This window comes from Dromiciops gliroides, chromosome 3 (assembly GCF_019393635.1).
Source record: "Dromiciops gliroides isolate mDroGli1 chromosome 3, mDroGli1.pri, whole genome shotgun sequence".
NCBI lineage: Eukaryota > Metazoa > Chordata > Mammalia > Microbiotheria > Microbiotheriidae > Dromiciops > Dromiciops gliroides.
In genome coordinates, this window is record NC_057863.1 from 578,423,967 (window position 1) to 578,439,965 (window position 15,999).

The following is a 15,999-nucleotide window of genomic DNA, read 5'->3' on the forward strand; positions in this document are numbered from 1 at the left end:
AACAAGAAACAACTTGCTGTGACTGAAAGCACCATTTAGTTCCCCAAATACAAACTAGCTTCATATCCTTTTCGGTTCTGATTTCTGTTATTATATGTTTTTAATGCCAACCAAAGATTGGCATGATCATGAACTAACTCAATGAACTTGTTAGCTCAGCTGTATGTTATAAACATCTTGGCATGATGGAAAGGTTCTGGATTTGGAGAAAGCACCTTGGTTCAAATCTTAGCTTACAACCCCTTACTAATTTGGTGACATTAGAAGATCAACCTTTCTGTCTCACATTCTTTATCCATTAAATGATAAATGACTTCTTAGGTTTCTTCTAGCACTAAATCTTTTGATATTAGGAATGGGGTTTTCCCCACCTTTATTGTGTTTGTAATGTGGATGGTTAAACTGGTCTCTTTTGAAAACTATAAATTTCATTCAGGAAGCTTTGCAGAGTGCTTGGGCTCAGTGTAATTAGTTCCATGCTATTTACTAAGAGTAGCATTTGGAGAGTTCAAATCTGGACTCAGACGCTTACTAGCTGTGTGATCCTGGGCAAGTCAACTTAGCCCTGTTTGCCTCTGTTCTTCATCTGTAAAATGAGCTGGAGTAGGAAATGGCAAACCACTCCAGCATCTTTGCCAAGAAAACCTCAAATGGGGTCACCAAGAGTCAGACACAACTGAAATGACTGAACAACAAAAGCATTTGGAGAATCTTGTCATCAGTAGAGAATCCATCTCTCAGTATATTTGAACACGTTCTCAAAATACATTGCACTGAGGTTTTCTTTTTCTTCTACAGATTATTTATTTATTTATTTTATTTAGGAAAACTCCATTTGAAGAAATTCCCTCAATGCAGACTAGCTATTTAGTCTTAGAATTTCCTTGGGAATTGAGTTCAGTCCCTTTCCCTATGTCACTCAATCAGTATATATCAGAGATGGGAACTTGAACTCAAGTATTTTTAAGAAATCAGCAAATTTTGGTTTTAGGTTAGGGGGAAAAAATCCCTAACAATTAGAGCTGTTCAAAAGCAGAAGGCACTGGGGGCAGCTAGGTAGCACAGTGGATAAAGCACTGGCCCTGGATTTAGGAGGACCTGAGTTCAAATCTGACTTAAGACATTTGACACTTACTAACTGTGTGACCCTGGGCAAGTCCCTTAACCCTTATTGCCCTGCCCAAGAAAAAAAAAAGGCAGGAGGCAACAGGTTGTAGGTCCTTGAGCAGATGCTAGGTGACCATTTGTTGGGTATGTTATGGTGAGAATATGAGTAATGCTAGACTACTGCTGAGGTCTTTTCCACTTATTAATTCTAGGATTCTGTGATTTCTATTCAGATTAGACACAAGTTAACTGGCTTTTTTTCAGTGAGGCCTAATTCTTATGACTGACACCCTCAGCATGCTTTCAATGAGTTGCTGCCTTATTAACTTCAACTACAACGGAGTGGGGCAACAACTAGAGGCCAGACGTGTGTATCCCCACTTCTGTTATCATTCCGGGTCCATTTCTAGGTGGCAGCCTGTGAGTTTGAAGAGCCAAGTTGCAGACTAATCGGGTTGTACATTAACACAGCCAGAGTGCATATAAGGTTGTAGTTTTATTAGATTAGCTAGTATTACATATTATATGCTTGTCTGTTAAGTAAATAAATACACTTAAGAGAAATCTCAATCCACGTAATTATATGACTAGTTTTAACCACTGCACAACACTTAGAGTGATTAGATTTTCTTTTGCTTGCGCCAATGCAAATCAGTTGGGTGGGGGTGGGGTGGAGTTGAGTGTGTGTGTGTGTGGGGGGGGGGGGGGGACTGGGTTCCTTTTCAAGGATTTAACTACTCTCTTTTTCTTTGAAAAATCCAATAAGGAACCAATAGCAAGTAACAGTAGACTGAAGAACATCTAAGCACCTGGGGAACCCTGCGGTTCCCAAGTGAATGTGTTCTTCCAGTATTGAATATTTGTTAACAAATAACCTCCCAGTTTATTTTAGGTAGAAAGAACAAAGAGATACCAGGAAAAAGAAGGAAAAAGCGATGGTTGGTTAGGACAAGAGATGAGGGACTCTGGGACTGAACTAATAATTCCTAGTATTTCGATTGTGGCGATTCGACTGGGTTTAGATGAATAGGAATGAATCAGCACCAGGCACGATAGAGACACCAAGGAAAGAGCCAATTGCGGTGATGGCACATTGAAGAGGTGGCGAAGTGAGAGGGAAAGGAGAGGATTCCGGATTTCGAGAAACCTCTGCAGGAGCACCTCTCTACACCACCACCACCCCGGACCATCTTTTGATCTCCCCTAAATTTCCGAACACGTGCACAAGCAGCCTGGGGTAGGGTTTTTGTTGTTGTTTTTGTTTTCCCAGCCTGGAAGTGGCCTGGCCCGAGGTCAGCCCTCCTTCTCCGTTCCTGCCTCCCTTGCATCTCCTCCGGGATCCCCCGCGGGCGCGGGCAGGGAGCGCGTGGAGCCTCAGCGGGGGCGGGGGCGGGACACAGCTAGAAAGGATCTCTGGCCGCTTTCCAGGTCGGCGCACTAATACGGGCGATGAGGCTTCGAGGCTCCAGCCTGACTGACGCCGGTCGGGGCTGCTGGGGCTGCTGCTGCTGCTGCTGCTGCTGTTGCTGCCGCCGCCGCCGCCGCCGCCGATGCCTCTGCAGCCGCTGCCCTGCCGCTGTCTGTGTCTGTGTTGCCGCCGCCGCCGCCAGGCAGCCAGTCCTAACGCCTAGGGGCAGGCGGTGAGGAGCGCTTCAGAGAGGGGGGCAGGCACAGGGCACCCACCAGAAAGGAGGGGGCAGCGTGAAGCGGGTGGGGGTGGGGGAGTGGCATCACCAGGGACAGGTAAGAGACTCCCTCCGTACAAATATCTAGAAGTTATGCGCAGTGCCCAAGTTTCGAGAGTGTCTGTGCACGCGTGTGTTGTGTTTGCGCGCGTGTGTTTGTGGGTGGGGGAAAATGCTTAAGTTTTCCTAAAGCTTTATCGTTTTGCTCTTGAGCCTTTGAGGCGTTTGGGGGGAGTGTTTGGCGGGAGGGTGCAGGGTAGGGAGGAAGGGTGAGGGGCACAGCTCCTTTCTGGGGTGCCTTCTTTCTGATCCGGAGTTACAAACTTCCCTGCTGCCCCCAGGTCCTCGGACCTGGGGCTGTTCCCTTCTGCACTGCTCATTTAACTCTGGTCCTCACCAGACCTCAGATCTTTAGAGGATGCTTCCTTCGAGGGATCGCTTGCCAGGAATTCGGGGTGGTGGGCGTGGGAGATCTGGCTAGCCCCGCGTGGGTGGGTGGGTGTCCAGACGCAGCGGGTTGTCTGTAGATAAGGCAGCTAATTAGCTGTCTCTCCTAAGCCCGGGCTGTGGCCAAAGGCTTGTGCTAAGATGCTCACTTTGTTTCCCGCCTCTGTCCGGGCACCTCTCTGATGCCTCGCACTTCGGGCAGATTGCTGAGCCAAACCTGGAGCTAAGTAACCGTTTCCTGTGATTGAGTATAAAGGAAGGGAAAGAGATAAATCCAGATGGGGAGCGTGTGCGTGCGTGCATGCGTGTGTGTGTGTGTGTGTGGTGTGTGTGTGTGTGTGTGTGTGTGTTGCGATGGTGGGTCACCCCCACGGACCATCCGTTTTCTAGGCTATTTATTGTCCCTGCGTTTGAGACACGCAAAGAGGAAAAGTGAGGAATGTTTTTCAAGTGTGCCTGAGCTAGCCCTTGGATTCGTTTCACTGGCTGGTGTATTTGCCTTTTCCCTTGCCTTTGCAGTTCATTGCCAGGTCTCTGCTTGGGGGTGTGGCGGGGGTGTGTGTTTGTGGGGGGGTGGGGGGGAGGTGAGGAGGGAGAACAGATACATGAGACAAACTGACGCCGGTATTGTGATCGAAAGGAGGAGCACAAGGGAAAACATTTTTATGGATGGCTAATCGCTGACAAGTCTTCCCGTTATTATACCCCCACCCCTTTTAAGTGGAAATTCTACATGACAGTTTAGGAATACTCCATTGGCCGAGTTTTTTTTTTTTTTTTTGCTTTGCTCAAAATGGGACCCCTGAGAAATAGCATACAGATGTAATAGATTAAATTTTGGTGTAAAATTACATATAAATCATCCCTTACCCCTTAATTCACAAGTTGATGTAAACAGATAGGGCTGGGTGAACTTATCTTAATAGACCCAATTTTCGGCTACCATTTTAGTGGTTCGCTGAATTTCTTGGATTGTTTCAGAAATGTGGTTTAGCAAGAATAATGGTAAATATCAGTGGAGGTATTTAGTTATGTCACCTGTGGTAGGTTTTGCATCTTTCCATGTTAAGATGGTAGTTTTGTCTTACTTAAGGAGATATCATTGTGAGGGATAAAATCAGATGTTTATATTTTAAAAATAGATATTCTATATTTAAAAATGAATTAAAAATAAAACCAAAATAATTTTTGGCCCAAAATAGAAAACTTCCAAATAAATGAATTTTCCTATGCTTGAAGAAGTAGGAAACCATGAATAAGATTTTGAAATATGTTCAAGCTGCAGTTGTCCAAGAAGGCCACTGCAGATAAGAAAATGATGAGATAGTTTATAAATAATGACTATCTAAAAATATTCATGACATGCATTTTGGTGCCACCAAAACAATTTAAAAATATTACAATCAAAGAAATGCAGACCTTTAGGAGGAAAACATCCCATCTTTGATGACAAGACAGTGTCTGCACCCTTTGGTCATTTTATTAATCTGCTGTGAGTAGAGAAGATCCTTTCAGCCTGGCTAAGTGAATTTGCCAGATGCATGAAGATTAGTGCTGATAACCTTTAGAGAACTCCAGTTATTCTTGACTTGAATAAACATACATTTTAAATTAATGGTATATATCTAACAGAAAATCACCTGTCTCTATATATGTATAGACAAACATAAAATAATTCCAGATTAATTCTTAAGATGTCAATAAATGATTTCTTAGTTGTCCTGTGATGTCAGTGGAAGCCATCTTAGTTTCTTTTGCTTTATTTTATTTTCTTTTGACTTTAAGGATTTCAAACAAACAGTCAAGATCCCCAGCAACTGAATCCAGAAAAAGTATTTTGGCTAAGATGTCAAGTGAAAACAATGATGTTTGCAAAGTAAGATCCCATTAGAGGCTATTAAAAACAACGGAATGATAAGTCAGTTTGTTTAATTCAGGTGATCAATTCAACCATTTCAGGAAACAGTTATTTATGAAGCACCTTCACGAACAGAGCGATTGTTGGGAGAGATGTAAGAATCAAATCAGACAGTCTTTGAGTAGGGGACAGAGTACTGAATTTATAATCAGAGGAAGCAGGTTCAGTTATTAGCTCTAGCAATTACTTGGGCAGTCATTTCCTAACTTGGCTCCTTCCTACCTTTCCATGACTCAGTGACCTCTTGGCTGTTCTTCACATAAGATGCTTATACTATCTCGTGAATCAATGAATTTTTCCTAGATGTCCCCCATGGCTGGAATCCTCTCCGTTCTCACCCTTACTTCCTGGCTTCTTCCCTGCCTTTCTTTTTTTTCAAGTTTTAGCTAAAATTCTACCTTCTGCAAGAAGTCTTTCCCAGTTTTCCTTAATGCTAGTGCCTTCCCAATGAGACTATCTCTAATTCTCATATTCTCTGTCTCTCTGTGTCTCTGTCTCTGTCTTATGCACATAATTGTTTGGATGTTGTCTTCATCTTTAGAATGTATGATCCTTGAATGAAGAGACTGTTTTGGGGGGCGGGTTGCCTTTCTTTGTGTCCCCATTTCTTAGCACAGGGCCTGAAACAAAATGAGTATTTAATAAATGTTGGTTGACAGACAGACTTATTTAACATCTTTAGGTCTTAGATCCCTCATATGTGAAATAGGAGGCTTGGACCAGATGATCTCAAAGGTTCTTTCTAGTTCTAAAGCCTCTGATTCCTGTTTTCATAGAGCAGTCAATCTAATAATGTACATATAAAGAATTAAAATATAAAACACCACATCATAAGTGCTATGGGAGACCTATGGGATGGGAGAGGAATGGGAAATCAAGAAAGGCTTTGTGGAGGAAGTAGCGTTTAAGTTGTCTTAAAATAAATAGGATCTCAACAGGTAGAGATAGAGGGGTTGTTGATAAGTTGGTGAGGTCAAATCAATTAAAACAGTAATAAAAATAACATTATTTTCATTTTACTGATACTTCCAACACCAGCCGATAAAAGTTTATATCAATTGCCAATCTGGAGGCATAGTATTTACTAAGTGACAACTATAGAACCAAGGCAGATTGTTTATATTTGTCAAAATTTCTTCTGTAATTAATGAAAAAGCAATTTCACTTGTCTGTTTCCCATGCCATAAATAACAACAATAGCAATATATTCCAACAAAGTTTTCTGTGCCTCATGATATGGAGGTGTCTGATTTCTTGAAAGGTATGCCAGTACAGCACAAGTTCTGCCTCATTCAACCAATGTAAAGACTTCAAGGAAGAGATGAAGAAGACAGTGGTGGTGATGATGGTGGTGGTGATCATGATGATTTTGGTCATCTGAGGACCACTGGTGCCAATTTCTTAGAGGTTCATCACAAGTTTGGCCACAAGGTGATGAATTGTTTGGCCATAGCAGCTCTCATTACTGCCCCACCCCCTCCCCACCATAAGGTTGTTGAGAGGAAACTGCCTTGCAAACATTAAATTGATATATTATTAGTAAATTTATCAATTATCATTGTTGTTATAACAGTGCTTATAGCTAATGCCTTTTCTTTCCTTTAAAAAAGAGGTAGACAGGGGCAGCTAGGTGGCGCAGTGGATAGAGCACCGGCCCTGGAGTCAGGAGTACTTGAGTTCAAATCCGGCCTCAGACACTTGACACTTACTAGCTGTGTGACCCTGGGCAAGTCACTTAACCCCAATTGCCTCACTAAAAAAAAAAAAGAGGTAGACAGAAGTGACTTTCCCTGATTAAAATTTTTAAAGAATAAAGATTAAGAATTTTATCCATTATAGCATTCAGCTGCCCCTCACAGGTATGGTATACATATGTAGGCTATGATCTGTGTTGGTGAAAGGAGTAACCAAAATACTGAAATCATGGATTCTTGAAGGATTCAAGTAAATAACAATAACTTACACAATGTAGTCTGACATTAAAAAGGCTCAGAATAAATGAAGAAATGATCCTAGTCAGATTATAAAATATTAGAACTGTATTAAGATATTAGAGATTACCTTGTCAAAACAGCTGATTTTACAGTTGAAGAAGGTGACGATCAGAGAGGTAAAATGACTTGTCCAAAGTTATAAGGTTGGTTAGTGGAAGAACCAGCACTTAAGACTAAGTTATCTGACTCTCTGTCCAACGCTCTTCATGTTATACTATGCAGTCCCTTTCTTGAAAGTAAAATATTTTCCTTTCTAAATTAGCAAAATGTTTACTGGAAAACATTGAACTTATACTGCATTAGTAAAGTAGATAGAAAACGTGTGGTTAATTGTTTTGTGACTAGAAAGACATTCAGAAAAAGGAAGTATTCTGATTTTTTTAAAGAAAGCAAAAATAGTAAAAAATATGAAAATGCCTATCCCTATAAATAATTGTAATCCTAAACGGTCAGATTTCTTTTTTTCTTGGTGTTACCTGTGAGTTAAACACATCATTATTAAAGTTAGCCTACAATAACAATGAAATTCACAACTTGCCTATTATGAAAATGTGAAACTTTTTGTGAATGTTTTAATGTTAATCCAATGAAAGTCAGTGTCATGAACACTGGCATAAAGGAAAATATACAAATATTTCCTGGCAATAAACTAATCTTTTTAAAATAAATATTCCTGTAAGTTATGCTTCCTTAGAAACTTCTGGCCAAGGCAAATTGTTAAGATGTCAAGATATTTTGTTAGTATTAGTATTCATAGATATAAAAATATGGATGTTAATCTTTCCTAGTGGTTTCCCCCAGACTCTCCCCTCTCCAATCCATTCTACATACCATTGCCAGATTAATCTTTCTCAAGCGTTACTTCATACATCACTACTCTGCTGAAAAAACTTCTGATGGCTCTCTTGCCTACCAAATAAAGCCCAAACTCCTTATTCTGGCATTCAAAATCCTCCCATAATCCATCCCAACCCATCTTTCCAGCCTATCTTCTGCTTACTTCCAGCTACATTGAACTCATTGCTCCTTCCTGAACATACTTTCCATTTCTCTGCCTCTCTGCCTATGCCTACATTTAGTTTAAAGTGCTCTTCCCTCTTCCCCCATCTTGACCTGTTGGATGAAAGGATCATATATCTAGACTTTAAATGGACATGAATTCTTCTAGTCCAACTACCTCTTTTTTTTGGGGGGGGGGCAAGGCAGTGAGGGTTAAGTGACTTGCCTAGGGTCACACAGCTAGTAAGTATCAAGTGTCTGAGGCTGGATTTGAACTCAGGTCTTCCTGAATCCAGGGTGGTACTTTATCCACTGTGCCACCTAGGTGCCCCACCAACTACCTCATTTTAAGAGGAAAGTGAGGGCCAGAGAGGATAAGGTCATATTTGAGGTCATGCTCAAAGTTATACAGTTCATTACCATGAATGATAGTGTCAGAATTTGAACTCAGGTTTTGTGACTCCAAATTAAGCACTCTTACCACTGCTTTATGAATTCTGCCCATCCTTCAGAACCCACATCACATACCCCTCCTTCCATGATACTTTCCCAGTCTAACACAACCAGACAGTCTTTTTCCTTCCTTTGAAGTCCTCGGGGATTCAGTTATTTGTGTACATGCCTTGTGCCCCTTACTAAAATGTAGGTTCCTTGAAGTCAAGAGCAATGTTTTTAAAAAGCCTTTGTGTCACCCCTATAACAGGATGCCGGAGCAACGCCTCACCTTGGAATGGAAGTGACCCTGAACTTTTGAATCCTCTGCTAGTGGAGTGTTAGTTCTGCAAGGCTCTGTCAAACTTAAAGTGTTTGGGTCAGCTTATGGCTTGTGTAAGACGTCTGAAGGTCAGACATAAGTGTAGAAGCATATCAGCAGGAGGCTGGCTAACAGGTTATTAAGTTTTTGGACAGAATAACTCTGAAGAGAAAGTTGAGGTTTATGTGGGTGGAGGTGAAATCCACACTAGTGAAATCACATATAATTCAAAGTATCCAAGTATCTCCTACAGCACTTGGCACAGTGCCTTGTACCTGATTGCGTTAAATACATATTTGTTAAATGAACTAATCTTTTTTTCTTGAACAAATGATCCCTTCTCAAAGAAAAACTCTTGAGAATTCTTCCTCCCGCAATAATTCTCTCTTAAAGGACCTCAAGAAGATACAGTGTCATATTCTGAAACCATGCCTTAGAGGTCACAGTTACATACTTAACTTTCTGAGCGAGGACCCTCAGATGACTCCAGCACCTGAGTCTCTTACATTTTGGTTTCATAAATATTATTGTGGGGGATCAAAATAAGGTAAGCTTATATGATACTCTTATTGCATTAGCACTTTTCCATATCAGATTCACTAAATACACAATGGATGCCATTTAGCAAAAACCCACTTTAATTTGATATGACTAATAATGCGACTTGAACATGATTCCACAGAAAACTGCTAATATAATACTTTGAGCCCTCTCCTCTCCCCATCGAAATAGATAAATAACAATTGATACTGTTTTCTGTGTGTTTCTTTACAACCTTTTGCACAAAAGAGAACATAGTGTATTATTCTTGGTGTACTTCTATTTTTTTTTATTAGTTTAGGGCTGTTTCTAAGAGTTCTCCGCATCATCAGATCTATTTTTGAAGTATGGAATCTATACTTAATTTGCTTCTTATCCTTTGATTAACATAGCAGCTAGGAGGTCTAGTAGACAGTGTGCTGGGCCTGGAGTCAGAAAGACTTGAGTTCAAATCCAATCCCAGACACTACCTTTGTGACTGTTGGCAGGTCACTCTATTTTAGTTCCTTCATCTTTAGGATGGGGATAATAATAGCACCTACCTTCCACTTTGCAAACTTTAAAGCACTATATAAATTCTCTTCTTTTTCTACTCTTCCTCATCTTTTATTAAGAACAGCAGACCATATATAGATGAAATGTTGAGCTAGAACAAAGTACCTGGCATTATGAAGCCTTTAGTAGTATGATCACAACACATACATGCAGATAGCTGTAAAACATGATGATAAGTTCATTAGAGAGCTGCAAAACTAAAGGCTGCATATGCTTCAAGGGGCAAGTTCATAGCGTGTTAGGACTAATCAAAGAAGGCCTCATGATGCTAGTAGTGGGCCCTTGGAGTGGAGCTTTGGGGGATGGAGTCATTAGGCATAGAACAAGGACACAGAGGTCTGGAGAGAGTGTAGAGTATAGAGGAGAGTAATGTGAGAAGGCTGTAGAGATAGGGTGGTTTTAGATTATTCAAGGATTGTTGTTATATATATGTATATATATACATACACACAACATATATATATATACACATACACACACACACACATATATAACCTATATTGGATTGCCTGCTGTCTAGGGGAGGGGGGGGAAGGAGGGAGAAAAATTTGAAAATTGGAAATCTTATATAAACAAATGCTGAAAACTATCTCTACATGTAACTGGAAAATAATAAAATACTTTTATTTAGATTATTCAAGGAGGGCCTTGAATGCCAAACAAAGGAGTTTGAACTTTACTTTCTGGGCAATGAAGATTTTTGAAGAATAGTATGACATGACCAGATCTCTGGTTAAGAAAGGCTATTCAGTATTGATAATGCCTAGTGGATAAAGTCGCATTTGAAACTAGCCTTACATGTATTAGGAGCTTAGTAGAGTTTACTGAATTGGGGAAGAATTTTATAATTAGCATCATGAAAATAGTGATTTCATGGTGTACTTACTACTTCTAAGTATCTGTGTTGTAATCAGTGTGGATACTTCCTCTACCAAAGCTGATATTAACCCTTTCATGCCTTAGAATATGATCTTTTTTTGGTTTGTTTTAAGGGAATTGCCGTGATTGAAAAAATTCATGGGGGGGGGTCCACTCTTTTAAGGATAAGCTTCTCTGTGGTTAGACAGTCTGGTTCTTGAATGAAAAGGTAACCTTCCTCTCCCTACTTTTCTCAGTTCCTTGTTTTACTGGTGACATTGAGATCCTAATAATTGGCAAGTTTATGAACAGCAATCCCAGTTGTGTCTCCAGAGTGAGGCACCAACCACAGATAAAAGTGCAAACTCTTTGGAGAGGGTAAATTCCTAGGGATCTTCTCCCAGTAGCAACCTTAGAGCTCTAGGATACAAGAGAAGGGGGTAATAGACTTTGCACTGAGATTCCCTAATGCCAAGGGATTCTGGGTAGAGTTATGGGCAGGTGTGCAGACTACAGGATCTGCCTTTCTTAGCTTATGAAGTCTAGCTTCATCTTCCTTCCCTCACTCATCAGGTGAGGAGCAATAGAGAAGTTGTAGTACTACTTCTGATGTCATCTGGTGCACTAAAAAACGTGATTATAGATCCCACTTACGTTTTATACAATCCATATTTAATGAAAAACTGAGACTTTTATTTGGATCAGTAGAGCATAAATGCTTCTGAAACAACTTTTAGGAATCTTTGGGTTCTGACCTGAAAGCAGGGAAAAATGTTGTGAAGAGCACATATAGCTTGTGGTGACTGAATCAAGAGCAGGCTCCCAGACAGAGGAGAGGTATCGTATATCGTTTTCTTTCCTGACCGAAAAATTTTCTCATGGTTTTCCATAATTTTTATTTCACTTTGATATATGAATTAAAATATTATTAATAACATACTTATTTGTGCTATTCAGTGTACTTTAAATATATACAAAAGTATAGAAAGATTAAGGTAATTTATGCCTTGGGGTGGATTCATTTCAGCAAATTACTTTCCTTCTAACACCTGATTAAGTGCAAGTAGACCTAAGAAATGAGAATTTTGATTAGGGAGGAGGTGAATTTTTGTGCAGTATTTTGGTTATGGTGGGGTGCAAGGATGCTTAGGGAGAGGTGAGTGAGCATGATCCAAGCAAATCAAACAACCACCATCATTTTGACCTCTGTCTTTTCTCATGCCCTCTTAGAGGTCCTAGGACTCAACCCAATAGCCCTAGGAATAACAGCCTCTCTTTACCCTCCCTGCAGACCATCAACGCTGCTTCAAGGCTTGACCCTGCAGCCATAATTGAGGGGAATAACTTTTGTGGAGAAGGGACCCACCTTCTTTGCCATCACCAACGCTTAATTACTGACCAACACCCACTAATGGACAGATAATCTCAAGTGCCCTAGGAGTGGAAACACTCTTTTTTTTTTTTTAAATTCTTTTTTTTTTTTTAAGTGAGGCAATTGGGGTTAAGTGACTTGCCCAGGGTCACACAGCTAGTAACTGTTAAGTGTCTGAGGCCGGATTTGAACTCAAGTACTCCTGACTCCAGGGCCGGTGCTCTATCCACTGCGCCATCTAGCTGCCCCAGGAAACACTCTTAAAACCACTAGTCTTGTTTCCAACCTAACCTCTTAGAACCATCATTCTGGGAAGTGCCCTAGTAGGGGTTTGGCCTAGCAGTTACTTCTACTGGTGCTGCAGTCACAGCTACTATTTTCTGGCTAAAGAGCCAGAAAATAAAATTCTTGTCACTGAAGTCCTTGGCACTGTCAAATGGTTCAGTATCAGAGACTGATAGGATTTTTTCCCAGTGGAAATGACATTAAACAAGCTGCATTATCATCTGCTTTGCCCTTTCACCCTAAGGACAATGGGACCTTTCCATCTGGCCTGCATCTGAAACCTATAATGTGTGATCTCCTCCATTAATATGTGAATTCCTACAGAGCAGATACTGTCTTTTCTATTTGTAGCCCCACCACTTAGCACAACCTTGGCATATAGGAGGTGCTTATTAAATGATTTAAAAAATCATTTATCAAAAAATAAAGAGGGGGCAGCTAGGTGGCGCAGTGGATAGAGCACCAGCCCTGGAGTCAGTAGCACCTGGGTTCAAATCCGGCCTCAGACACTTAACACTTACTGGCTGTGTGACCCTGGGCAAGTCACTTAACCCCAATTGCCTCACTTAAAAAAAAAAATAAAGGGAAGGCCTGAAAGGAAGGGACACAGGAGAGTTGTCAGGAAGGTGCCAAAGGCAAATTTCACCTTGAATTAGTATTAGTAGTATTACAATTTACCAGGATCATGGGCTTTTGGGAACTGGCCTAGGGAGCTAACCAACACTGAGGATGTTTTTCACTGGGAAAATATTTTCTGATTTACAAAAACCTGACTCACATGGCTAACGTTCCAAACTAATGAAGATAGTAATGATTGCCAGAAGTTTAAGAGCAGATAATGAATCTGAATTGTTGGGGAAAAGTTGCTTTGACAAGGCTGAGTAGTTTTGTGCTTCTCTCTTATTCCATTTCTATTTTTATATGTAGTAAATTTAAATGCAGTACTGATAGAAGTCTATCTTCAAGAGTTAAGTAGCATTAGAGAGAAGTGAAAGATTAATAAATACTTTCATTCATTAAATGTGTGTGGAAATATTCAAATGCCTTTGTGTACAGAAAGATTGGTACATTAAAATTTTTTTTTTGTTTAGTTATTTTTCATGACTCCTTTTGGGGTTTTCTTTGCAAAGGCACTGGAAAGGTTTGCTTTTTCCTTCTCCACCTCATTTTACAGATGAGGAAACAGCAAATAGGGTTAAGTGACTTGCCTAGCATCACACAGCTATCAAGTGTCTACAGACAGCTTTGAGCAGTGACAAATTGATAGGTTTGTATGATGCTTTGGAAGATGGAGACTTTGCAGTGAAGAGGTCTAGGTTAGGCCATTCTAGTCCACAAGAATCATTAGGTGCTTCAGATCCTTATGACTTTTTACTTAGACTATTGTAGCAATCTCCTAATTTACCCAGATGCATCCACCCTATTTGCCTCTCTAATTTTGTCTCTGTACAGCTGTTCAATTGACAGAGCATGGATCTGACCACATTCTGTTCCTACTTGAGAAGTTTCACTGGTTCCCTATTGTTTCTAGGATTAAGTGTGAACTCCTTTTTGACATTTATAGACCCTCATAATCTGGCATTAGCCTATATTTCCAGACAGATTCCATATTTTTCACCCTCATACATTCTATATTACAGACAAACTGGTCTATTTCCTTTTATTATGTCCATCTTCTATCACTTTACCTTCATATAGGATGTCTTCCATGCTTGGAAAGCTTTTCCTTCTCCCTTCCACCTTTGAAAATCTCAGTTCTCTCTTCTCTTAGAGGGATATCTTTTTTAGGAGGCCTTTCTTGAGCTTCCCAGGTATTTGTATCCCTTCACCATCAGTCTATATTTATTTTTCAAGAATCTTATATTGACTTATCTGTGTATATGTTGTATCATCTCAGTAGAATGTAAACTTCTCAGTGGCAAAGACAGTCTCACTTCTATATTTGCATCACCTGGTACAGGGCTTACATAGTAAGTGCTTAAAAATGCTCATTACTGATTCATTCACAAACTATTCTTTGAATGCCTGTTATATGCAAGGCATTGTTCTATGCACTATGGAACTATAAAGAGATGCTAGACTGTCATTGGTCTTTAGGAGATTAAAGTCTATTTGGAAGTAATCAAATAGCTGTAATAAGGGATATGTTTGATTGGATCATAGAATTATAGATCTAAAACTAAAAGGGATTTTGGAAGCCACCAAGTTCAGTCTCTTCATTTTATAGATAAAGAAACTAAGTTGCAGGTAGGCTATGCATCTTTCCCAAGATCACAGAGATAATTAATGTCGGGGCTACAATTTGATGTCTTCTGACTCCATAGAGCTAATTTCCAATTTATAAAAAATTTTTGTGAGAACAGTTTTATATACATTTTGATGGCCTCCTAGAAGGGAGAAGGAAGGCATTTGTAAATCATATTTCATAGTAGATCACATTTTTGTATCACACAATTAAATGAAATATGAAGAGAATATAATAATCTATTTTCTTGTTGTTTATTGACCATAACTGATTTGGTAGAGGAAAATACAATATTAAAAACTTTCTTCCAAAATTGTGACTTGCACTCCTCATATGTCAAAAGGATATGGGATTTCTTGAAAAGTATAACATAGAGATCATCTAGTTCTAAAGAGTTTGGCCTAACTACCAATGGACAAGGAAGAATACCTATTATTTGGATTCTGATAGGCAATTGATACCGTATAGAGTTCAAAGACCCCATTAAACACACACACACAAACAAACACACACACACACACACACACACACACAGATCTTCTATTGGCAGTGGCATAGAGCTTTAAGTTATAGAACACTGTAGTCTCTGAAGAACTGAAGTAAAGAATCACCCAAAAGACAATGGAGAGCTAGCTACATGGTAGGTGTGAGCATGTCACAAACAAGGAATTATGAAGGAGAAGCAGCATAAAGGATGTCCTCAAAGAAATATGTGATTTAAAAGGAGATGGGTTGGTCATATGGACTTATTGAAGAATAGACCAAATGCTACAGTCAAAGCTCTGGGATATAAGTAGAACTTAGGAAAGGGCCCCAGCACAAGGGATCCCTTTAATGAAATTATGGTAAGACATGGGTATGAGTCACACAGGATAAGTATGCATGAATTAGATGCCATTTCTATCACTGGATCAAATATTCATATTGGTAGGATCACAGATCCATTTGGATAAAGACCTTGCCTGACCATTTAGGCTTTTAATTAAACTTACTGAGGAAATTAACCTCTGAAGTTGTTTCCCTTTTCCCCAATCCCATTTCACTGCTCTAAGTTTTAAACATGGCTGTCTTTGACTAAATAATGGCTTGAATGAGATACTAGAGAGACACTGGAGGGGAAAAAAATCTGTTCCCTAAAGGCATGACACTAAAACATATTTCAGTGTCTTAATTTGCTTTTCCCCTCAGGCACCCCATTATCTATGGCAATTTAGGAAATGATGGCCAATCAACATCTACA

At 39.9% G+C, this 15,999-nt stretch overlaps 1 protein-coding gene across 1 annotated transcript in view; it reads left to right on the top strand.

The window, feature by feature from the left end:
* Positions 1–2,276: 2,276 nt before the first annotated feature.
* SMAD9 (SMAD family member 9) overlaps positions 2,277–15,999 on the top strand; it is a 101,685-nt gene continuing 87,962 nt past the window's right edge. The window contains exon 1 of the mRNA XM_043996178.1: positions 2,277–2,344. The gene's annotated coding sequence lies outside the window, so the exon portion shown is untranslated. The remainder of the gene's footprint in view (positions 2,345–15,999) is intronic.